Here is a 26,460-nt window from a genome sequence, read left to right as displayed (position 1 = left end):
TTGAACTGAGCAACGATACAGCCAGAGAAGAACGTCATCAGTAAACTACACTCTGCAAAAGAATCCATAGATCATATGCAATGTTATATCAACCCACCTCCATTGTTGCAGGCAAGTGCATGCATGCACAGAGAGCCCTTAACTGTGAGTACACAAGCAGCAGTTCCCTTACTTCATTTCCCTACTCCACAGGACAAAAATTGTGTACAAGTTCACGATCTATGATCTTTCCAGATTCTCTGAACTCCCCCTGTTGAGTCCATGTAGTTCTCATACTTTAGCTATTGACTGCACAGGCTTTGCTGGTGCTGGAGGCTGAGGCTTTGTAACAAGCCCCAGGAGTTCAGTACGTTCTGTTCAGAGTGCCAAAGGCACTGAATAACCACTTACATTTGCATTTGCCTAAACATAGGCTAAACATACTGCAAAAAGCAGGAATAGGCTTAGCACTGAACAGCACAACTAAAAGCAGACACCCATCAATAATTTGGTATTTTTCCATAAAGGCCAGAAAACACAACATGAATCAGAATAATTGAAGTGGTATTTTTGTACAGACAGCGCAACAAGAAGAACCACAAAGAATATAAGGTTTGAGATGTTTGCTACAAACTTTAAAACCTACTTTTAACCAGTCAGTACATTTTATGAGCTTATCTGGAGATAAGCTCCTAAATACTGTTTCTAGGGTTTAGACTTTTTGCTACAGACATGTGCTATCTATTGCTGCCTGAGCTTGTCCGCTTTCCTCTGCCGCAGCAGAGGCAGCTCAGAGAGGTATCCAGCCTTACAGCAGAACTGCTGCATTATGAATCACATCATGCTCACCAGGAAAAGGCAGGCTGTAGTTCTTAGGGTGGGTTAGAGAGCCAGGAGGCTTGGGGTGATGTTTCCTGGCATTGCCAATGATTCGCCACATGACCTCGTGAGACTGACTTGATCATTACATACATCCATTTCTCAGCTTCTGTGTGTTAAACATCAGCAGTACTGCAAAACACCCCAGAGGCTGATCACCTCAAGGAGTCAGGAAAGGGAAGGAAAAGAATTAGACTGTCTGGAAAAGAAAGGAAGTAATCCAGTGCATCATGGTGCACTTACATTTCTGATTTCAAAAGCAGTTTGGACTTTATTTGGAACACAGGCTTTAATCCAAATAATAGAAGAGAAAGGAAGTGTTAAGAAAGCAACACCTCTTTACAATTATTTCATTCCCTGGATGTTTGATGAGGCAAACATTAGTGTATTCTAAAACTCGTGAGGTATCTGCATACTGAGAAAACCAATGCTTCTGATATACCTGACCAGAGTCATCCTCACAGCATCCCTGCACGAGGGAAGTAGGATAAGTGTGATTTGGTGCAGAGACAGTTGTAGAAGAATATTCCTATAGTTAAAGATAGCCCATGTCACTGGATCTGGTGATGCATGCCAGTGATTTTTAAAGAAGCTCCGCCTGGTAACAGCACAGGATGCAACCTACTGGCAGCACAGAGAAATTCCCACTCACAGCTGATGTTCACCAAGTCCCCAGGCAGCAGCTCAGACAGCACATTTCTGCTGACAGCGCCGTTCCAACAGGCGCACCAGCCAGCCCTGGTGCGGTGTGATGTCAGCCAAGATGTCTCATGAAGAAGAGTTTCACTGAAACTGTCTCTGGCCATGCCAGACTGCAAGTCATTCAATCCGGCACACCCTGCAGCAGCCTGTAACTGTGCTATACACATGCAGCAGCCTCCAGAACATAGCATCAGGTGTATTTTGAAACACAGAAGGTCCTTAGTTCATGCAAGTCTTTAGCAGGAAACTACAGCAGAAGTTTCATTAGCACAGCTGCAGAAGCAGAGGGGATTTAAAATGGCCAAGTCTGTTCCATTGGAACCAAACACCGTCAACAGGCACCTACAATCCCCCTCACTCCCACTTTCTGCCCAGTGGCACAGGATAACAGAGACATCTTGGGCTACACAAAACAAGAACACAGCTCTGTATGACCTCAGAGAAGCATTAACTCTGCTTCTGCATCATGGCAGAATCATAAAATATCCTGAGTCAGAAGGGACCCACAAGGATCATTGAGTCCAACTCCTAGCACCACACAGGTCTACCCAGAAGTTTAGACCACGTGACTAAGTGCACAGTCCAAACGCTTCATAAACTCTGACAGGCTCGGTGCAGTGACTCCTTCCCTGGGGAGCCTGTTCCAGTGTGCAACCACCCTCTTGGTGAAGAACCTCGTCCTGATGTCCAGCCTGAACCTCCCCTGTCACAGCTTGACACCATTCCCTCGGGTTCTATCTATCGGGTTCTGGTCACCAGAGAGAATAGATCGGTGCCTGCCCCTCCGCTTCCCTTAGTGAGGAAGCTGTAGACCGCGATGAGGTCTCCCCTCAGCCTCCTCTTTTCCAGGCTGAACAGGCCAAGTGACCTCAGCCGCTCCTCGTACGTCTTCCCCTCTAGGCCCTTCACCATCTTTGTAGCCCTCTGTGCATTTCATTCCTCTGTCACAGCTTACACCAAAACACCCACATTCTAATATTAGAACACAAGACACCAGATCTGGAAAACCTTTATTTGCCGTAAGCTCAGGTGAGAATTGTTCACTATTCTCTGCAAAACCTGGGGTGTGCACTGCAGACTGCTCTCCAGCCACACAGCAGGGCCCAGGACTCGGCCAGAAAGGTGGAAAAGGCAAGCGAAGAGATGATGAGAGGAAAAACTGGCAGAACTAGAGCATGAAAGAATGTGGAAAGAGGAAGGGCACAGAAGTGTAAGACTCTGTAAAACTATGTCTTGTATGGAACTGTTGAAGGACTACTGGGTAGTTTGTGGAGGAAGTAGAACATTCATGAATCCGTTGTCATCAGATACATCTGTCTGTGCCAAAGCCCTTTTCCAAAATACTGGCAGCGATGGCAGCAGAAAACATGACAATTTCCTGATTACCACATATACTTTTTAAAGCTCAGACAAATCCTAGATTGCATCCTGCAGACCTGACTCACAGCTCCACCTCAACATGCCACCTCATGGTGTACTGGGACAAGCCATCTCTTTCTACATACCACACAATCTCACACTCCTACTGTCCTCACTCCTTTACTTCTAGGTTGGCTATATCTTTGCTGAACGGAAACACTGTGATTCCTAAGAAAGGAATTGTGACCAATCACTTCAGACAGTGACAGCAGCTTCTGTGACTGCTACCATGCAGTTCCTTCCCATTTTCAGACTTCATGTTAAGTAATTACTCTCTGTAGTGAGACTTCGGTATAGGGTGTGTCATTACCATTTTACAGACAGAACAATAAGCCCCTCCTGATGCTGACGATGTAAAATAGCACTCTCCAGTCAACAGATCAGCTTTTTTTGAAAGACAAGAATCACTTGGGTTTGCTCTGTATTTACCATGTTAATCTCATAAACCTACAGAAACACAAGCAACCAACTCTTTCCTGCTCTCTGCTCCCTTATAGCCACAGCTATTCTCACCTCTCCCACCACACAGACATCCTCAGCATGCACCCGATACAAGGCAGTTAACCTCACTGTCAGATACTGTTCACATGAAGATATAAGGTACGGTATTGTAGACCATGAGATACATGTTCATATTCTGTTACCTTGCACACAAAGTTCTCCATGTGAAGACACTCAGGATCCTGGCTGTGCTTGCAGAAATAGATTAAAACAACAAAAAACAACCCCACTAAATCTTTCTCCTGCACCTCCAAAACAGTACTTCATAATGCAACAGTCTCTGCACATCCTAGCATGTCTATAGGTGCCCTTCAGTTTCCTGCCTTATCCTTGTGTTAATACAGTCATGGCAGTCAAAAGGCAGAAAGATTTAGTGAGGTTGTTTTTTTGTTGTTTTAATGTATTTAGTGAGAGGCTGAGAGTGTTTAGTCCTGGGAAGAGAGGACTCATGGGGCATTTTATCAATGCATAAATACTGATGGGAGGAGTGAAGACAACAGAGACAGGCTCTTCTTAGTGACAGGAGAACAAGCAATGGGCGCATACTGAAATACAAGTAAGTATGCTCAAGCATAAGAGAAAACCTTTTTATTCTGAAGTAGGTCAAATACCAGGACAGGTTACCCAGGGAGGTTGTGTAGTCCCCATGTTTGAGAGATGCACAGCCTGTTCTCATTGCCCCTGCTTTAAAGAGAAGAGTTGGACAAGATGATCTCAGGAGGTCCCTTCCAACTTCAGCTATTGTTTAATTCTGTGAGAAATGGGAAGAATGTGATTTGAAAAACAGAAAGAAAAAGCCAAAGGTGGACATAATGGATCCTTTTGAAGACTGCAATCCTTTTCTTTTTACCAGGACAGATGAAGTAGTAACATGCTAGCTTTTTGGAAAGGATGACGTAGCTTGATTTTCTACAGATTTAAGTGCTGGAATAGGCCATGAAATCCTATCAGCAGCAGATTTAAAGAGGAAAACAGGTGAACAGCTATCGAGAATTATTAGGATTAATACTTAATAGGACTCAGGATTATTAATTTTGCTTCAGAGAGTGTGAGGATTCTACTGCTTGGACCAGCACTTTCCAAGCAGATAATAGGTGGCTTCAACACGTATGCCTTCAGCATGTCCTTGCTCAAGTGGAGCTCCCACAGGAGCCACCACCACAGCAGGGAGAATGCAGCAGGAAGGAAGAAGGATCTTCAGACAGAGGTTCTGAAGGAAAGAAGGTGCACAGAGACAGATGGAGAGCTGCAGGAACCAGAGGGCATAACCATTCTATCAGCAGACCACAAGCCAAGACGACAGTGCTCCTTAGAATGACAGAAAAGAAAAATCTCCATTAAACTGGGTAACTGGGGAAGGGAAAGCCTCTGTGACCTCATTTCTGTCAGCAAACTAGCTGCTTTGAGTCTTGCAGCACACAAAGCACACTGATCCTAGACAGCAGAAAATGTCACAATTTTTTTTCCTGCCACCCCTTGAGAAAGATTTTTTTTCCCTATAGACAGGTTTTGCAATCTTAAAAGGTCAATGGAAGAGACAGGTGAGAAATCGGATCAAGACTGATGAATTTAACTTGTCAGTATAGATATGCATACTGCACGTTTAAGCAAAAATCAAATATCCTAAAGATATCCCAAACGCAGCCTGAGAATAGAAAATCATTGTCTAGCCAAATAGTAGCTTCACTCCAGCTAATCCTTGCATTTTAATCAGTTATATTGCAAACAATGAACTATTTGGAACTAAAATACACTAGCAAAATAAATAATCAGTTATCTACAAGTCAATTCTGCAGAGGAACCACATACCTGAAACCCAGCTCTGACACACCATTCACAGGACACACCATTTACTTAGTTTTGTTTCTAAAGTATTCCTTTGTTTTAGTCTCTATTCATCTTAACAAGTAGACCTTTAATATTTGAAGTGGTGTTTCTGAAAACAACATTTTTATTGTTGTAGTGAAACCACTGAGAAATTCGGACTAGTGTTTCCTCTCCAGCGTATTACAAACACTTAGACTCACCTTGTCCTTTAGGAGACATCTGACAAGTGACATTAGTCAACATAGCTATATTGTCTGCTACCTCTTATTCTGCTAAGAACACTGGAATACTCCATGCTCAACATGGAATACTATAGGGCAGTGTTCACTAGGGAAAGAAATAAAGTTAGCATGCAATCTTGTCTCTGCCTAGTTGGTTAGAGATTCATTTGTGCAAGGTTTTTAAAAAGCACCAAATGAACCTGTGGCTACAAATAGAGAACTAGCTTTTGTAGGTGGCAGTGTTTAGGGGGCTGGCAATGAGACAGCCTGTTTCAGTGGTTGACATGTGCTTAGAAATGACTGAAAGGCCAGATGATGGCTATTGCACCAGGAGGCAGATTATACCAGCCTAGTTCTCAGTCAGCAAGCAAACAGATGGTACGCAAACATCCTCTCCCACACCTGCTTGCATTTGTCTCCTGCCTCCTGCTTTTCATTTGCCCAGTGTCTGGTACTACAGCTCTGGTCTTTCACTAAAGATCCTGCAGTCTACAGTAATACGAATAACCACCAAAGATCATCACTGTCAATCTTAATTGCAGGTTGAACATCAGGACAAACAGCTGACTAAAAGTTCATGGAAAGTCAGAGGAATTACTTCCTTACAGCTTGGACTGGGCTTGAGGTGGCCAAAGAGTATCCACACAGGCATACAAAGTGCTCACAAGTCCTAGTGGGAGCAAAGACTCTGACTGGGTCAGCGCAGCACAATGGGAGCATTTCAGCAGTGATGGGCTTTTGAAAAAACTTTGTGGCAAAAATGCAGTGCAGTAAAGCCTATTCCACCTAGAAGCAAGGAGGAATTTGATCTTATCTATAATAAGTGCAAGATACCATACTTTCTGTTGTGAACATCTGAAGCCTGCTTTCCGTTTCTACTAAGGTCCCAGCCAACAGAGACTACATAAGGAGACCCAGAGAGACATAATAAAATTTCCCTGTACACTACAAACTTTAACCCTAGTATAGCTTCCTATATGAAACAACAAAATGTCTATCACCATCCTTGTTGTTGCTTACATGCCATCATATATGTGGAAGACAGAATTATACATATTAGCATTTTTTTTCAGCCAAACCAGCTTGTTAGCAGATAATGAATAGTGTCAGATGTACAAAACAGGAAAAAAAAATATTGAGGAATATATTGGATTTCTCTGCCCCTGTGAGATACATTACCTTCATCTAGCAGACTAGTAAATTAGATTTGAAACTATTCAGAGGTAGAAAATAAGCAGATAAAGCTAACTAAAATCTTCTTCCATTTAAAAGAAGATATGTTGTTTCCACTAATGTGACTAATTATTAGTAGCCTGTCTTCATACACAAGGACTATCCCATAGTCCTACCAAGACCAGCTTAGTGAACTAGAAGCTGTGTGGTCTTGCAAACCAATGCATGCTTGAAAGTCAGAGAGCAGTAATGCCTGTTTGATAGTAGAAATAAAGGAAATCCTCATCAGGTTTCATTTCATGTTATAGGCCAGAACATATGCTTACCATTTACAGGTGAAACTTGTGCCTGCCTCAGAGGATCAGTGCAATCTCACAGCTGCACCCCAGGCCACATTTCACTGTTTCCCACCTAATTCCCCTGCCAAAAAAATACCAGTGGTGATGCAGAGCAGCACCCACTTTAGCTGGAGTAGTAGCACTTGTGTCTTCAAATCTACAGAGTGGTGAAACAACCCTACATAGGCAGGTGTAACTGAAGGGAATACATGCATGCTACAACCCATGTTGTTGCTAAGGTGTAGGTTCAAGTGAATTCAAAGCAAAAATAAATAAATAACAATCACTGCTTTACATTTCAAACTTATATTAAGAAACCAACCTGTGAATGCAAAGTAACATCAGCACAGATTCACAAACAGATTTTGTATACCAACGGATCAAGCTTGTTCAACCATGTGATCATGGATTTGTCCCATTTTCAGTATTTTTCTAAATTTGCTATGTTCCTAAACTGAGGAACTAAAAGTGCAATGTTCTGTGTTACAGTCACACATATACTGTGGCATTCCCCTTGCATTTTCTCTTATCTCCTTTTCTATGTGCACAGATATGTACTTACTGATACAGCATTTAGAACAACACTACCTACTGTCGAGGTTTTACATCATGATTGTTTCCAGCAGTTTATCACACTGTCAGACAACAACTGCTCCACCTATATTTTCCATGCCAAGAGTCTGTTTCAAACTGAAGTCTTTGAGGAGTTTCTGCAAAAATATATCAACTATTTTGAAGAACAGAAATGGATAACAATATAGTACTTTAACAACTGTAACATCAGAGTAGGCTTCAATAAGTGGGCAGGAAATGAACCAGTAGGTTACTGATAAACAAAACAGAGAAAGCAAATATTGCATAACTACTGTACTGCATACATGATGCAAATTCCTCCCCAAGCAATTGTGTCAAAACAAGGTTAAATATCTCATTGGGACTAATACTTCCACTTTGATTTATAAAAAATAAACTATCTGCAAAATGTAACCTAGCATCCTTTATTTTTCATTTCTTGCTTCCCATAATAAAGCTAACTCTGCAAACCATCCTGTCTATATGTTATTTTTATATCTAAGAGCACTAAGTGATAGCAGTTTGGCAGGACAGATCTGACTAAGAGAGAAATAAATTGTTCAGCTTCCCAAGCATGCAAGAACAAGACCATGCTCCATAGCCCGAAAAGCCTGATTTTTAAAGCAGTAGGATGAAAATGACTCAGCCTGTGTTAAAATTAGAGGTATGACAAGATTAAGACTGTAAAGTAAGTACTGAATGTATTTTAACTCAACTTAAAGAAACTTTGTTGTTAATGCCTGGTAAGGGAAATACAAGAGATCTAGAAACTTTAAGAGTTTGTATAACACCTTGTAGGTTTGATTATTTCATAAAGCTATACAAGCATTCATTTCCCACCACAACTACTGGAGGAAAGCAAGACTTGACCGAGCAAATCATCTGTATGGGGCAGGGACAACGCTGTGGGCCTCAATCGCTGCATTTCAGGGGGGTCAAACAGCCCCAGCACCATGCATACACAGGTGCAAGCCACAGACACAGGAAGATGATGTGAGGAAGGGATGAGACAAGCGAACAACTGCGTCACACAACATGCTGCCTCGTGCCCCTGCGTGCCCGTTGGCAGCAACAACTTGCTCTGAAAGCCTCCACAGCCACCTTTAGCTCTTTCAGCACTCCCTGTTCATTGGAATCTCTGCAGCCAGTTTCTCCAAGTCCACGCCTTTCCCACACACCAGGGGGAGAACAGCTCTCAGCCCACCAAGAGCCAGAGGGAGATGCTTCAGGGAGTCAAGTGCTCACCTCCCCACTCTCTGTAGCACTCTGGCAGCAACCCAAAGCATATGGCACAATTGCTCACAACAAAAGCTTTTATCAAATCAAATACTGACAGAGCTGTAAGTCATTTAGCTCAGAATAACCCTGATAAGTTTTCCTGTGTCTTCTATTGCTTCTGTGTGCTCAGAGACAGAAGCACAGTGTTTCTGGAGACTTTAATAGTGAATAGTTACTAAAAAATAAAATAAATGTATATAAAAACCTCCAACACTTTGGATGCAAGATGAAGAAAATGTAAATGGGAAGAGTACACTAGGCCAAATAACCAAAATGAGAGATTACCCTTCCCCTCCTTCCAAAACCACTACTTAGAGACAGGCAAAGTACTTCACAGCTCAATATTTCTCCCCAGGCTTTTCCTTTCTCTTAAAAGAAATCCTCCAGCTGGCCTTGTTTCATTCTATAGTGCATTTTAATTTTTTTTTTTCTCCATCAGTTGAATTCAGGTGCATGCAGGCATTTGGTATCTGCCAGTAGGTGGGTGTTGTTCCTGATGGGATTTCCTTACTTTCCTCATTGCCTAGGTTTCTTTCTTAACAAATCCCTAGCTAGCAAATTAGAAGTAAAAACAAAACAAAACAAAAAAACGAAGAGCATTGCCTCCTGAGTTATTCTTTCAATTATTTTCTGTCTTTCTGCTGTATTTATATATGGATATGTACACACACACACATATATACTCTTTAAAGAAATGTGGGAAACCAACTGCCACCAAAGGATTCTGCATCTCCCAGCACAGATTAACAAAGTCCTGCCTAAGTTTGTGTTGAATGGTTTGCATAAATATTACGCTTTTTCCCCTAATAGGAGGGCACAGAGGACAATACTGTGATAAATTACTATTCCATTCACACAGTTAGTGCTGGCTGTCTCCCTAGGTCTCTTGCACAAGCCCAGAGTCCCTGAGCTGCTATTAGTAGCACTGTAACTGTACTGTGGAGTGAGGACTACAGGCAGAGCCTTGGTGACCAGCTTTTCAGGCATGGGTCATTTTTACTGATGCAATATTGAATGGCTGTGATATACAACCAAGGATGAGCAACTACAGACCACCAGCATTTTGATGCTAGCAATTTTAAAAGAATTAAAACATTAAATAATGAAGAAACAGATTGGACAATTCAGAGTCTCATTTACCTGGATGGATGGCTGTAAAATAAAGTTATTAATAAGAAAACAATTTGCACCAACTGCTTGTGAACCAGTCTGAATATGCACCACTTCAGCAACAGTTCATCACTTGTCACATCTTACTGCATAGCACATTATGACAAGTGGAGGTTCCAGCTTTGCACTGTTTGAAGCAGCTGCATTTTTGATTTCACCAAACCTTGCTTTTCCGGCACCAGCTACCAGAAATGCTCCCACTTGAGTGCAGTTAGAGCACAGAAAGCTGATTTTGCCTAAAGAGTTTTCCAGTCCCCAGCTGTGAAGGAGCAAATACAGTCACACTTCTAGAAAGGGAATGAGTGGCCTGGCTTAGCAACACAGGTCTCACCAACATGGCTGTGAATTAGGTATAACTGTCACAAGTTAGTGCAGCCACACCAGAGCAGAACTTCCATGAGACCAGGATCATGCAGACTGCAGAGCTGATGAAAATGTATTAGGTCCCCTGGCCCATCTCACATTGTCCTAATCTTTCTTATGCATCACTGTGTGCATGAATTATAGTACATTTCGTTAACAATGAAGAATTCTCAAAATTAGTGTGGCACTGGACGTGTTCAAAGTGTTCCAATGTGTAATTAGTGATGAACTTTGATTTTCTATCTCAGTTTCCCTGTCAGTCAAGTGGGGATACTGTCCAGCTGAAGCTGCTGGGGACTTGGCACACGCGCTCCATTTGATTGTGCTGCCGTGGGAGCCCTGGAGCAAGCAGTGCTGTGGAGCCTCAGCTGGTGAGGTGGGCCACAGACCCAGGCCTCCCAGCAGGACTCCGCTCCCAGCTCTCTGCTTGCTCCCCACAGGGAAACGCCTCCACAGGCAACAGACAACACACACTTTTTTCTCCCCCCTCTCATTAACCATATTGCCTTATGCAGCTTGGTGAAGTCTGCAAAAACATGCAATTAAAAACGTCAGGATGTGATAAAATGTCATTGAAAGAAAACAGATAGTTCTTCTGAGAGCCTTATTTTCCGGAGCAGGAGTGCCTGCAACAACAGGGAAGCAAGTGCCTCAGAGATGGCAAACGTGCCTGCTGAGGCTCAACCTCGCCATGGTGTGGTCCTGGCGCGGCTGATGGCCTGTGAGCAGACGCACGGTGCCAGCCATGGTCACCACTCCCCAACCATTCCCTGGTCCCTGTCTGAAACCATTTCACAGCCATGATGGTTGAGCACTGCCATTAGGGGGTGCAGAGGCATGGGGTTCAGGCCAACTGCCACAGACAAGGTGGGGACAGGCTGAGACCGCCACCACCCCACAGAGCAGCCCAAGAGGAGGCCACAGCTTGGTGCTACATGCTCCTTGGTGCTGTGGCCACCTTGGCTCAGATGCTCTGCCCTTAGAGGAGAGAAGCAGAGAATGCAGATCCTGCTGCTCCTTCCATCTCCCCCTCCTCTCCCCCACGCCCTGCAGAGCAGCTCAAAACAAAAATGGGAACGTAATATTTGGGCAAGTAACAGGGAATTTCCTCATTTCTGAAAATGACTACATCCCTGCACTTGTGCCTGGGGCTTCCTGCACTACATCCCTGTTCCTCTTTGTAGCTGAGCTGCCTGGTGTGGGGAATGGCCCTTCCCCATGCAAACTTCACAAAGAATCAATACTTGAGTCCTCATGGAATTACTGCCCCGGGTAAAATTTGGCCCACAGTGTTTTGTGACAATAACTTGTGAATATTTTTTGTTTCTAAAAGCATAAGAATGTGCTTTTCAAGAGTAATGCTTTCTAGAAAACTGGTCTGTGGTATCAACCCATTGAATAGGGAAGCTGCAAGTTGGTAACGACCTGCAAGTATGTATTGCACAGCCCTTCTAAAGGAACACTTCTGTAAAGGTCAGGTGTGGTTTCATGGCACAGCTTTACACCTTGGCCTCTCAAAAGTAGAGTATATTCTCAGCAACTTGCTCCCCTTATTTACCGCTCTGCGGCTGTTACCTTCCCTGTGGTCAGAAGGAGTCTGGCTGGTGCTGCACAAACTGATTAAAGGCTGACCATGAGCAGCATGAAGTGCTTCCCAGCCCCACAGCTGATGGCCCCGCCACCCGCCTGCACCACAGTGCACAGGAGCGCTCAGCCAGCATGTCACCCACTGGCACACACCGCACAGCATCAGTCTCCCAGCAGGGCAACTTCACTTCCTGCAGAAAACTCTCTGGGTGAATGAGCATCAGCTCCATTACTCAATCTGAACTATTCAAATATGCTCAGTTTTGAGGGGCAAAGCCCCTTGGGTTCTATCCTTCCATACAGGCCTTGCTTTCACGAGACCTTGCAAGGATTGCAAGAAAGCATTGATTATACATTTTTCAGAGCAAGCCATTGTAAGAGAGACGGTGAACAGGCTCCTGAAAAAACCACCCCTAGGAAGCAGACTGCTGGTACAGCTGGAAGGGGGTGAATCATTCTTGTTTCAGAAGCAGTATCATTAGCCTGGAGCTAAAAGAAGCAAAATAGGGAGTAAGGTAAGGCATTTGATAGGAACAATGTCCTTGTGTTTCTTTTTTTGTTATGATTAACAGCTACTACCAGTAAGTAGCAGAATCTGTGACTATACAAAGAATATAAAGTTTTGTTCTCAGAATAGGGGGCAGCATTTTCACCAAACAAGAATGGACATAGGGGGGTTATTTTAATTCCTGGCATAGCTGGGCATGTCTTATCTCCAGCTCATGAAAAAGTGGAAATGCATAATGAAGACAGACAGTTTTCTTGTTAGGTAATGAGATACAACTTTCACCGCAGGATGAGAGTTGTTGGCAAGATGTGGTATCAGTAAAGAGAAACACAGTATTGCCAGCTGAATAGATCTGTCACATTTCTTTCTACAAATGTTATGTCTACTACTGCTACAAATAGCACAGCTAAGTGATAAAACTTAAAAAAATGGGAAAAAATATTTTCTCTATTTCCACCTCTGTTTGCCTTGAAAAACTGACAACATTTTGTTTGGTCAGAGTCATATTTCAGGTCCACAGGGCCAACATTTCTTAGGCCTTTAAACCTGTGCTGATCATTAACAGCAGCAGAACTTAAAACAGTTCACAGCAACTCACATGAGACAGAGAAGGGTTAAGTGTCTTTAAGATAACCTTGCACAAGAATATTAGCTTTAAAACATTGAAATGGGGTCTTTAATGTCTACTGGTTATGTCCTGAGCCTACAGAAACAGAAATAATTTTGTGTTGCCAGAACCTTCCATCCATGTAAGTCACACTGAGTTCATGAACTTCTTTAGAATCAATCCTTATAGGACTCTATTTTTTACTATATGAAGAACAAACAAGTCTAAAACACCTTAACCCTCCAGCTGAGTCTATATATGTTTTAAAGCTATTCTAATATGCACATAATTAATGTGTATATTACTCAGGAAAGAGCAAACATCAAGTGCTGCAGTAAGGTTCATGTCACTCATTTGATTACCGTACTGAAATATGCTACTGTAAATAAACTAGTACATTACAGTTTGTTATGAATAATTACAATTAAAACAGCAATTGACAAAATGAATGAAGCAAGAACATTTTGTAACTCTATATTCTTCTTACCATACTTGGTAATCTGAGTAAAATACTAAATCTGAGTCTGCTTAAACAGAGGAAGGATTCATAAATATCATTTATTAATTTGGAAAGCACCTCAGTCACACACAAAAAAATATTAAAACATATTAAAACCTATGCATAAGCTGATCTTGGATAAAACATCAATTTGTTTGCCATGCAAAATAAACTGGTCCTTAGCCACCTTTCACAGGTCTCAGAGGTGAAGCTAAACAGTGTCTTGCAGAGGTGCTGACCCAACCAGCAGGAAGCCCTGTTGCTGACTGTGGGACATTAATGCCTGAGAAAGAACCCATCCTATCTAATAACAGAGGACAAGCAAAAGGTGCGCTTCTCAAGTCATCCCAGCTGATACTCAAGGAGGTGAATAGAAACTATGTGCGTCTCATCAGCCAAGCTTTTTCACAGTAATATCTGCCTTATGACATTGCGGGCAAAACCGATATCTGAGTGCAGGGCACAGAGTCGGGAAAAATAGACTGCACTTTGGCAAGTGATTTTAGAACAAGTCAGCTTTTGAGACCTAGAGATAAGAAGGGACAGATAGGTGAACAGGATATGAGTAATATCACTGTATCTTTTGAAGGGATTTTTAAAGTAGACCGAAGATGCTTTTATGCAACTTCTTAGAACTCTGCTTGCTCCATTACATCAATCAATAACAAGTGGCAAATTGTTTTTGAGACATTTTCTGTATTCTTATTTATTTTCACTGGAATAGCAGGTTTTTTGCTTAGACAGACATAAAATGGCCTGACAAAACCTGCTGCTTTGTTATCTATAGGTGGATTCCACATTCTGCTCCTTCACTTATCTCAGCTCTCTGGTCTTCTCTGAAGTACCACAGAGCTTTCCACCTACTTTTTTTTTTTTTTTGTTATTTACCTACAGGACAAAAAACTTTATCTGCTAATCTACTGTTTATGCTGTCTGAGCTAGCCTTGGCCTTCATCTGAACAGAGACCAATCCCTGCTGGCAAGTTAGGGCCAGATCCTGCACTGCCTCCTTGCAGTACGCCATAGAGGTGTGTCATTGCCCACCTCCCTGTTCCAAAGCGGCAGGTGGGATAAGAAGGGATGGAGTTCTCAAGGTCACCCTTTAGGTACAGTTCCCCATGTGGAGAGGATTCTGACCCAGTTTCTGCATCATTCACCTCTGGAGTCCTCCATGGCATGGAAGACTACTTGGTGCTGGCTCGTGTGGGACCATAGGCATCCCTGGGCTGCCAGCTGGATGGTACAGCACACCCACTTCCCCATGCTCCTTACTGCTGCGAGTGAATGAGGAGAGATGAAAGGGAAAACAAACAAACAGATATGCACATAACCTTGACTTCTGCAGTTGCACTGGATCAGATGGAAACTATAACGGACAGGAACCCTCTTGCTTTGCAGTGTTAGGCAGCTTCCCCCAGTGGAGTGGGGGCATGAACGGCAAATGAAAATGGCCCAGGAGAAAAGATCATTTGTAACTGCCCTCTGGCAGCAGGAAAAGGGATTCCCTACTCATCTGTTACTGCCTACACTCATTGTTGCAGCCTTAGTTGGAGGTTGAGCAAAGGACCTAGCAGCCTGCTCTGCTACACAGAAATCCCACAGAGGACCCAGGGGGCCTTTGGACCACATGGCATTCTTCAGGCACTGGGTGACACTGGGAGAAAACAGGATGCATGTTTAGCTCCAGCAGGGTTGCACTTCCCTAGGAGATCTTGACCTTTGGATAAAACCTTGCAGCAGAAAGCAGAAGCCTGTAATACTATCCTGTCATGGTTGAAGACACCAGTAGGTTTTCCCTGGGTATGATTAAAGCAAGTTTATAATTCTCACTTCTTTCTAATACCAATGGATTAATCTAATTTTTGCTAATCTGCCAGGACAGAGTAGCTGACACCTGATTCCTCCAAGTCACAACAGCTGCTTGCAGCTGTGTGAGCCAGAGATTGTTAAGCACACAGTTAACTCCCACAGACTGACTTAATTTCCTTTTTTTTTTTTCCTCCTATAACCATTTCTTAGGCAAGTCTCTCCTGGTATTTTAAAAATTCATTTTAATCAACTTAAAATTAATAAAGAAACAATTAAATCCTTAGGGCCTGCAATCTCTGCCACACTGGATGTGATGAATCAGCTTCAGCACAGCTCGCCGTGGTGCCCACTGTGGGAAGCCTCCAAGGAGCTGTTGCTGCAGCTGAACTAGGTCACTCGACTTGCTATTTACAGAGAACCAACCATTTCTGTGATTGTATGTTTCTCTGTTTCTTATCTTAAAGAGAGCTGCTGTATTCTGAGGGCACAACCTCTGACAATATCAGACTGTGGCCACACATGCTGTGGCTCTGCCTGCACATTTGCAACAAGCAGAGGGCCAGACACGCGCAGAGCTGGACACACACGGCCAAGAGGCCATTCAAACGAGCCTCTCTGAGAGAAGCAAGAGGATTGCAGCTGCCGGCACGAGGGCACTGCAACACATAAGACCCCATTCCACTCCTACAGCACAGTGCAGCACCTATGCAAAGGACAGGCTCTGAAATTCCTCCAGTTACCACCCCCACTCTTCCCCAGGCTGGGAATAAAAAACAGCAGTCCAGACAGCCAGTCCTCTGTGCCAGCCTCTGATTCACACCTCCTCCTAAAACCTGGGCTCAGCCCAAGCCCAGCTCCACTCCCTTCACCAAACTGCCTCAGCTCTGCCAGGTTGCTTGGGGCCAACTATAGTGCTGCAGCCCTGAGGCACTCCTGGGCATCAACAGCAAGCCTCTGCCGTCAACACTCAAGCAGCACATGAGGAAATGCAGCTCCTGCCTCTCCAGCTCCTGCCTCTCCAGCTCAGGGCTGCGAACATGGCAGGTCGGCTGCTCATGTGCATATGTCTGTGGGCCATGGCAGTGCTGGGATGTGAGCACCTTTCTGCGTCCAGCATGGGGCAGAAGGAGGCTGGACAGCAATGGGGAGACTAGCACCCTTAGGCTGTAGGCAAGCTCTCCACATCCACTGCCAGGGGGTGATGGAGGCTGCAGAAATGTTACAGCACTTTGTGGCACAGAAGTTCCTGGTGTGTAGCTGGAGAGCAGCAACAGGGCTAAGAGACGGGCAGAAGCCCTGTAGCCTGCCCACAACATCTCTGCATTCAGTCCTTTGTACCTGTGTTTTCCCCCACCATACCCCTTCTGAGCACTTCCAAGGAGAGGGCATAGGAGTCCCCTCAACGAGGACCCTTTGGCAAAGCCATTATTTCAGCTGCTGTTTGCGCAGGCTGGAACGAAGGGGATACAAGGAAGATCCACGCCAACCCTTTCGGTAGCAGCCATGCTCTGCCAAAAGCAGAAGGCTGCCCATTATCAGCTTGCAGCTATGCTGAAAAGCAGATCTGAACTAACACCGGCTTGCAGTACTTACCTGAAAACATCAGTGACCCACTTTGCAAGAGACAAGTGGGCAGCATCCCATGGGAGCAGGCACCCCCTCCTCAGCCATGTCCAGCTCTGCTCCTGCGTGGAAAGGCCTGGCCACACATGAATGCCAGGAACTCAGCCCAGCTCCCCTCAGCAAGGATGCAGATGGGCAGCACCTGAGGCACTTCTCTAATACTGCTCTGCTGCCAGGCTCACCTGACTTCAGTTATTGCTCCTCACACCAGAGCCCTGAGAGAATCAGACACAGTGAGGGTTTCCCCACAATGAGAAAGGAACAAGCAGTGCTCAGCTGGGCCTTAAAAGGGGAAACAAAAAACATCACAAGGAACTGCCTGCTCTTTCTCAAAAGCAGCAGTTTCACTTCCCTTACAAGCAGTGGCTCCAAGTAACAAGATGCCTTGAGTAATTAACTGAATGTTCTTTAGACAGAGCTTGCAAAAGGACCTTATATGTATTAAATAAGAAAGAAAGATCTAAAGCCTAGAACTGGTTCTTTACTAACAGGCAACAGGTTTGGACTGAATCCTTTTTACACAAGGACCTCACACTGAAATTATTCAATAGAAAGAACTGAACAGAGTCCAGCATATTTGTCAGGGGCTGACCAGAAAAAGCAAGTTTTATGGTTGGTTTGTTCATTGTTTTTTTTTTTTAAGGAAATCAAATACTGTTTTTTTTTTGGCATTACCATGACAGAGCTGTAAAGATTTAGCAGTAGCACCACATTAGCCTTCAAGAAGCAAATAAAAGAACTGCTTCCTCAGCTAGGTCAGCTTCTATAGCAAGCGTTACATTTGCCATTATCAGAGCTGAAAGTGGAAAGGAATACCTCATTCACACATGGAAGGACAAAGGATCTTCTGTGTAACAAGGGCCTGCATAGTGCTAGGTGCCGGTACTGAATTATGTCAGCCTCCTGAATTACGCTTGCCCAACACAACCTTCTGTTCCTTTAGAAGAAGCCACTTTAGTATAAAGCTGTATAATTGTCCTCCTTGAATCCCTATTTTTTACTTTCAACAAGAAACAAAACCAATGTTCTACAGTCAAGATAAGGTAATCATAGCAACATGCAGTTGTTCTAGATGGAAACACAACTGTGCAGCATCAGTATTACTACACAAGGCTCAGATGCTCAGATGTGTTTGGAATAAATTGCAATAGCAGGGAGATAAATTTGCCTTGTGGTCTGTGGAAAAAAAAAAAGATATCTAACAGAAATATGGAGAAAATGTTATAATTAAATGGGTTTATCTTGATACCACAAAAAAAAAAAAAAAAAGCAAGAGTAAATCAGTCTCTAGCTATTTGTCTTTACAAAGTGTCCTTAAAGGATAAAAGGGCTGTTACCCTCCTGTGTCTTTGCTCCAAAACTAGTACTATGTTCATACAGAAGGCAAACGCAGTCATGTCATGTAACAGCAAGTGGCACCAGAAAAGCCTTGAGGAGCCAACTCAAGAAATCTCAAAGGGAAAAAAATAAAAACAAAATAAAATAACAACAACAAAAAAAACAGTATGAGGCCTGCTGAGATGCCTACTACAGTCTCACTATGCTGTATGCTGGCCGAACACACCTACTTTGGCCAGGAAACCATTAAAAGCAGCTGCACTCTTCTACTAATCTGAGAAAGCTTTGATGATGTGACTTTTTCCAGCTCTTCATAACTGGCTTGGTATAAAAGGTCAGATTGGGAGTTATACACAAGACAGGGCTTTCCATATTTCTGGCAGACTGGTTCATGCCAGCTATTCTGGAAACTAACTTGAGCACAAATGGTATGCAACTTGCAAAGACACAGAGATAAATCAGCTGCTACAGAACACTCAGAGGCTAGAGGACTAGGATTGCTTTTACATTCAATTCCTGCTCTGGAAAGTGCTCTCCTTCTCACAGCAGCTTTCCAAAAGGGCCCAGCCACCTCAGGGACTTAAGCTCCAGCATTCCTGCTTACCAGCTGCCTAACTCAGACAAGGCTGCATCTCTAAGTTAAAGTCTCAGGACACCTAAAAAAAGATCTGAACATACTGGGATGCAAGAGTTCTAATGCAACATAGTGTCTATTTCATAACTAAGCCTCTCGTATTCCAGAAGTGTTTCTGTTTCTTCCAGGGAGAAGCAACATGACAAAAATATTTCCTGTTTACCTATTCATATTCAGCTGTGATAGAGACAAAAGATTTCAGCTCATGCCCTCATTTGCTCATTGAAGAGAAATAAAGATGAAACAAAATGGTCAAATATGTTTCTTTTTTAATTTTAAAAGGTGGTGGTTGTTGTTGTTTTACCTTAGAAACCGTAGTCCTGCTTCACTTGAACGTGACTAAGAGCTGGTGCAATGATAAATGATGGAATAAACCTGTAAAGTTTGTGTGTGACGTTTCAAAAAGCTTTTTCTCAAATGTCATAGACTCAGCATTGCTGGCGTTCCTGAGATAAATTATTCAATTATTTAAAGAAACAAACAAGTTTTAAGCCTTCTTTACATACCAAAAAGAAGGTGAGAAAAGAACAGAAGGACTATTTATTGTATGTTATTTGCAAGTCACATCTAACTTCATACTCTAGCTGAGATCATGGGTAAACTGACATTATTATGTTGTATCATGTACGGAGCTCAGTTATTTCATTTTAAGGTGATGGGGTTATTTCACATTTGAAAATTATTGGATAGCCAACAATTTTAGATCTGTCTTTTTCACCTATTATAAAAAGTATTTTTTCTATATTTATCCCTTTAATGTTCTTGCTTTATCTCCTTTAAACACAATCTCTCTGTTCCTTGATGTGCGAACAACTGCATAGCTTGCTGAGGACTCCCAGTTGCACCCTACTCATCCATTCCTACTGTCAAAGCAATCTCTGAAAAGATAGGCCTATAAGAAAATCAAAATTCAAGGACAGATTTTGTAGTGAAGCAACAAAAAATATTCAATGCTTTAATGACAGTGTTTGTTATTGGTGTCATCATTTCAGTTACCAACTTCTGTTTTTTTTCTGTTACTGAGATTAAATCTGAGTAAAATACAAACATTAAATCATTGTCATAATCAATGAATAGTTGCTTAGCCCTTTTTCATCAGCCAATTAACGTAGCTTATCTAGGGGAAAAAAAAATTAAAAGATTAATACTCAAAGAGAAGGGACCTAAGCTTTCGGTCATAAGCTTATGCTTAACTTTCTATGGTTTGGGTTGCCACAGTTACTGTGGACCTAGTCCTGTTGAATCGGGGATCATTCAGAGATCATGAGATGTATCATAACAAGGCACAGGACATGATCAGATTCAGGCTGCAAGTGGCTAAAGAACATATCTGTTTGCCTTTTCTACTCGTCATTTTCAGTGCTGTCATCCTGCCATGCTGATGACACAAAAAATGGAAAGAATTCAGTAAAATTTTTTTGAAATGGTATTTGTAGAGTGCCTTGTCCTGAAAGAGTCTGATGCACCCAACTCAAAAAGCATCTGCTACAGAAGGTAAATAAAATATTACAAGAATCAAATTCTAATAATTAATTAGTTCTATTTTTTCTAATAATAATTAACTAATGCTATCTTAGTTCTAATTATTCTAATTATTCTAATAATTAACTAGGAAAGCAATGCTTCCCTCGCAGAGTATGCTAATACATACTGCTCCAAACTCATTCCATTCATGGCTGTAGTATTACTTTGGGTTTACATCAACAGAGGTAAGAGCAGGTTTGCTGCTTCCTTGCTTGATTTCATTAGCCTGACCACTGCAAGTTGGGAGGATCATTCTGAACAGTTAAGTGATTTACATTAATTTCTCTCTGGGGCCAGTATGAATTTATAATATTGCACATTCAAATGCATTTTGTTCATATAGTAGTCTTTAAAGTGTACTATCCTAAAGAGAACCTCATTAATTACACAGGAATATATTCCCCAGCATGCTACAGAAAAATATGCTTTTACAATCAGCTTTTACATTTCACATATCCATAACTGTAGATTTAGTCTCCTGCATGAGATAAAGAAATAGCATAGCCTAGTTCTTCCAAGCATAATGGACCTGCCTGTGCTGTCTCAGGTGGACCTATGACTCTCCAGTAACTGGTTGTGCTTCAGCAAGTGCAAATTATTAAGAAGGAACAAGGCGGTGCTTTTAGTCTTGCTTATGGCATTAGCACAAAGAATGCTGGAACTGTGTCTACAGCTTTGTGTGTCTACATTTAAAGTGGACACTAAAAAAGTCAGACACACAAACGAGCTGCAACAGCAGTCCCATTAAGGGAAAAAAGACTAACAGTGATAGGCACAAGCAGTTCTGTCTATAACTTACTAAGATGAAGATTAAGTAACAACTTGGTTATTATGTGTATATAGCTTCAATGGAGGAAAACACTGGAGATTAAAAAGCTCTTTAATCTACAGGAAAGGAATCAAACAAGAAATAAGGAGCAAAATGTTAGTAGCAATATATTAGGGTATGTCAATCAGGACTTGAAATAATAGCTATTTTTTATCTGCCAATAAATCAAATCAAGTAAAAACATCATGTTATGAGATTCTTTTCAGTTTAAGGGAACTTTTATCTCCATGATGTTGAATAATATACAAGAAAAAAAAGCATCTAAAAATCTTACTTTATGAAATACCACATTAAATTAGCTGGAGCAGCTCTCAGACCATTTTTATGTTAAACTCAACCTAATGTATTTGGATACACCGGTGTTCATACAAATATATTTTCAAATAAAAATTTATTTGAACTGCTAAAAGCAGGATGAAACAAAAAATGAGGGCCTTCTGAAATGACAGAAATGATAATAGTAAGAACCGGGAAAGCGGACTTGTAACTGTGCAGTGTCACAGCAAAACAACAGTGCAGCTGCAGAAGAGTAAACACAACACAACCCTTTTTCTTCCTCCTGCAGGTTTCTGATGTACTCTGACACCACAGAATGGCTCCAGACCAGGACAGAAGGATCAAGGAACAGGATATCCTCCTCTCTGTAAAAGTTCTGAGGAAACAACGGATCTTGAAACAAATCTTCAGGAAGCAGAGAAAGTTTTAAAGCCTTGGTCGTTCTGCAGTGAAAGCAATGAAGTGCTAATGAAAATGCTGGAATGATGCTAAAGGACTTTGTAATGGTCAGACACTCTCGGGAACAGTGAATCAGTACCTGGGACATTTCAGTCAGCCCTTCCCTTCTGCAAGCTCTTAGCCTCTCACTTAAAATTACTACTCTGTACCCTTCTATTCAATGTTATGACCTTACTTTAACACCCGTTCTACTACCCTAAATGCAGATATAAATCCTCCTCCATGCGAATATTCATCCCCCCAACAAATCACCTTGATGAGGATGGTCCAATGAAACTCATCTAAGGAAGGAAAAGAACGAATATGAAGTAAATTTTCTTAACTAAGTTCTACTAAAACTGTAAAGGATTTCTTAAAGCAATGGCATAAACCATACCTGGGGCAGCAATTAAATGTAGAACAACAAAGCACTGGACAACATAGACCTACATATAGTCCTCCTGTGTCTGTATATACATATACGTATACATTCTATATGAACTAATCAGCCCTTAGTTTCCAGATGTTCTTTTATTCTGCATTGCCAGAACCTATTTACTTTACTTGTCAAGATGTTATCCAAACATCAGGGCTTGCAGTTATTTAAGTAAACATTTACATTGATCTAAAAATCTAACATCCCCATTTACAAATGGGAAATTTTACCCAATCTTTAGGTCAGAGGAAGCTTTGTGGGTAAATCCTATATCCCTCTTTAAAAATGTAGAGTATGCATCTTCTTTTCCACTTGCAAGGGAAGAGGATGAGGTGTCCATCCACATTAATTGCTATATGGGACAATGAGATAAAGAACATCTTAAAAAGAAACAAAAAAGTCAGTTCACGCATTGTGCAGATTTTATGATGCTTACTTCTATAGATAGGCTTTTTATATTATCCTAGTGGAGCCAACAGACTGCTTGCCAGCTGCATCTACTCAATCAATGTAATGGTGTCCACATACAGCAGAGGAGCTGCTAAATGTGTAACAGAGATTGTTCCTGCATGTTCTTATCCTTAGTAATCTTCCTAACAATTTGTAAAATGAAGAGAAAATGTAAAAAAATAATGACATTTAACTTTTTTATGCCCTGTATCAGTAATGCCACCAAGGATTATAACTTCTCACTGCTCTCCAAATGCAGTTGAGGAATCAGATACACCAGTATATCCCTAGTACCCTTGCTTCTGTCTTCAAAGCGTGGCAAACTTCTTCCCTTGAAACCAGTACTAATGACATTTTACAGTTGAAACACAACTGGTGACAACCTCACAAAAACAATTTTAAAAGATACTCAAGCATCAAACTTCCATTGATTCCCTTGGAAATTATGACTTTGAATACACATAAACATCTGGTCACAAGTAAATATCAAAATTTTCCCAGGTCAGCTACTAAACACCCCTTTAAAATTACTTTCTTAAACAGGCATTTTCTGAACACTGCTTGAGATACTTCCCTACCCAGAACAGCCAATACTGTGAACAGATTGCCATATGCAAACCCTTGTCTACAATACAGCATGCCCTCTTCCTTATATAATACAGATCCTTAGCAGTTTTGTAGTGCAGTAGAAATCTTCCAGTATGAGCAAAAGCACCTCTCTGACAATACTGCATTTATGTAGTTTTCCACAAAGATTTTTCATCCTGTGGTATGCATGGAGTCCCTCAGCCCTGCTGATAAAAGGTGAAGGATACTGAGAGATTAGACCTTGAGGAGGAGATGGCAGTGAGATGCTGCAACATGCAACCTTGTTTATCATATCCAGTGTTCCAAGTATGCTTTGGGATTTTTTTCAAGTATTTATCTCCTGGTTTACTTTACTAAATCATTTAAAAAAAGAGCAGAGGGGCACTGAATGGGAACTGATTACACATTTGATACTTCGCTGTCTGGAAAATGGTTTAGACTGAACTAGTCTTTTGGCGACAAGAACATTGGAACCCAACAAAAAATCTACATCTACTTCCCTTTATTTCTGCAGAAGGCAGACATGGTGTTAAATCTCTGGTATGGACTGTGCAGCCTGTGAGACATGATGCTTGCTAAATAAAAAGTATTAAAACACTACAGTTTCAAAGCTGTTTTTTATTTGTTTTTATTTGTTCAATATTTTCAAGGGTAACACATGGAGAAAAAAATGAAGTGACTGATAACAGATGATTCTAAATTGTTGGCTTTAGTAGCATGAAGTAAAAATGCAAATGCATTATTGAATGAGCACAGCAAACAGACGGCTTGGTCACCCCCACCCCATCCTGATATATAAACAGAGATTTCATTCAGAAAATGGCATTACCTTTACTCAGCACAGCCTAATTATTAGCTTAAATATACAGCATATTTTCAGTACATCTATTTTATAGCAGCTTCTCCCATGAGCTTGAGAGTACATTAAAGTGTGCTAGTAAGTGTGATTATAAACCACCTACTGGATAGAGGAAGTTCTGCTGCGATATTTTAATTTATCATTTACACCACTCTGCTAACAAATGGAAAAAAGGGCACTGTAAATTTAACAGCAGGCATACATATCTTCATTTATTCTTCCATATTTTTAACTTGCAAGGAAACTTAAGACTTGGAAGTGCAAGTAGATTAAAGCTCCATCTAGTGCCAGGGTCCTGGAAGTTACTGAAAGACTTGCAGTCAAATAGCAAACACGCTTGCCAAACTATCAAGAAGCAGCAGGTCTAACGGCTCAAAGCTGTAACACACAAAGGGAAGTCAGTTGGAATTACTCTTACATTGTATAAGGGCCTAATTTTAAAGCTGCTGTGTCTTGTACCAAACAGAAAAGAAGATACTAGCTGGATACAGACAACATTCTCCAAATGCGCACATCCCAGTCTGTGGAACCAAGCTTCCACTCAGGCAGTTCTCTCTGGGGCAGCAATATACGATTATTATGGTAATATTCTGCACTACTGATCTTCTCCTGATCCAATGAACACAGCGGGTGCAGGCAGGGAGGGAACGCGGAGCACTCCTCCCTGAAGCCCACTGCCTGGAGGTAGGGTGCTCTCAAGAGAAGTGGAAAATCCACGGTTGAAACTCCTCAGAAAAACAGATCCCACTCCCGGCCTTCCCATTCCTTGCCAAGTGCTTCCAAAGTGCTACACCGCAAAGGCTCAGCCCAGCTGCAGAGGCCACTTCATCCCACGGGGCCTGACACCTGCACACCTGCACACCTGCACCGTGTGCCCTCGCAGGCTTCGCCACCCAAAGGCAGGCCAGAAACAAAGCCGGCGTCAGGACAGAAACTTTGGAGCCAAGTGACTACATTCTGTTTTTTGGATCTATCCCCTGGTTACTTACTCTTTTGTTTCAGCAAAGCAGTTCATAAATAAAATCTCTGTGTTAATTCTGGAATTTACTGTAGTGGTATTTAACAGTAGGTATAAAATGACAAAAAAAAAAAAAAAAAGAATTCCCAATTAATGCTAAAAAAAACCCAACAAAACACAACAGTCCACAGCTAAAAGAAAGATAAAGCACAGGGAAAGGGAGTAGGGGAATTGACAGAAGGGGAGGAGAAAGAAAGAAACAAAGGAACTTCAGCAAAGATAGCAGAATGGTTCGTTTAATCTTTGCTAAACTCAACTTACCATTCTGCATGCTGTAAGGTGATCATGTTTATACTGTGGTTAAAATTGCAAATCCTTTTGTGGCGTTTCTATTTCCTGTTACAGGATATAGTTTGTAAAATAGCAAAAATATATACAAAAATATTTAGTCATTTAAATTAAAAACATTTTTTTCTACGAAGCCACACATTTTCTGCTTAGTCTTTAATGATATTTGATAAAAATTATTGTTCTCTCAAACTAGTAAATACCAGAAGCTACTACCAAGCAGTTACAATGCTTTAAGCATGGAGAGTGAAATGTAATTTTTCACCACTAACTACTTCTCTTAAAAAAAAAAAATGGAACTAGAGACAAATATGTGAACAAGAACGTGAAAAAAACTGTGCCCAGTAGAAATACGTTATAAAAGGATAAGATGGAAAAGTATATCAGCTGGCATTTGAGGAACTGCCATTTCCGCTGCTGCAGACATCATTTGACTGATGATTGTCCCAACTTCCACACCAACAGTAGATTTTGAGAAACAAAAATACATTTGTCTACATGCTGCCTCCAAGCTGTCCTATTTTAGTAAAGCAGTTCCATTTGCTTCCAAAGAGCACATATTCCAATTCATCCAACTAAGCCATATCTACAAATCGGTTATTAATGGTTCTGAAAGACTTAGGCCCTTATGGTTTTATACATGGCTTGACTACTAGCCAGCATTTACCATTATTTTCTCAAAAGACATCCTCTGATGACGCCGTAAGAAAGCGTCTCTATTAAAAC

At 41.7% G+C, this 26,460-nt stretch overlaps 1 long non-coding RNA gene across 6 annotated transcripts in view; it reads right to left on the bottom strand.

Moving 5' to 3' along the window:
- LOC308199879 overlaps window positions 1–25,783 on the bottom strand; it is a 75,658-nt gene extending 49,875 nt beyond the window's left edge. For 4 of the 6 annotated variants that reach the window (XR_013955066.1, XR_013955067.1, XR_013955068.1 and 1 more), the window contains exon 1: window positions 17,027–25,783. This is a non-coding gene — a long non-coding RNA (uncharacterized lncRNA). The remainder of the gene's footprint in view (window positions 1–17,026) is intronic. The other 2 variants (XR_013955070.1, XR_013955071.1) reach the window with 2 other exon arrangements.
- Window positions 25,784–26,460: the final 677 nt, after the last annotated feature.

This window comes from Anser brachyrhynchus (genome assembly GCF_964034855.1).
Source record: "Anser brachyrhynchus genome assembly, chromosome: 9".
Classification (NCBI taxonomy): domain Eukaryota; kingdom Metazoa; phylum Chordata; class Aves; order Anseriformes; family Anatidae; genus Anser; species Anser brachyrhynchus.
Note: the sequence above shows the minus strand (reverse complement) of the source record. Positions and strands in the feature narration are given on the sequence as shown.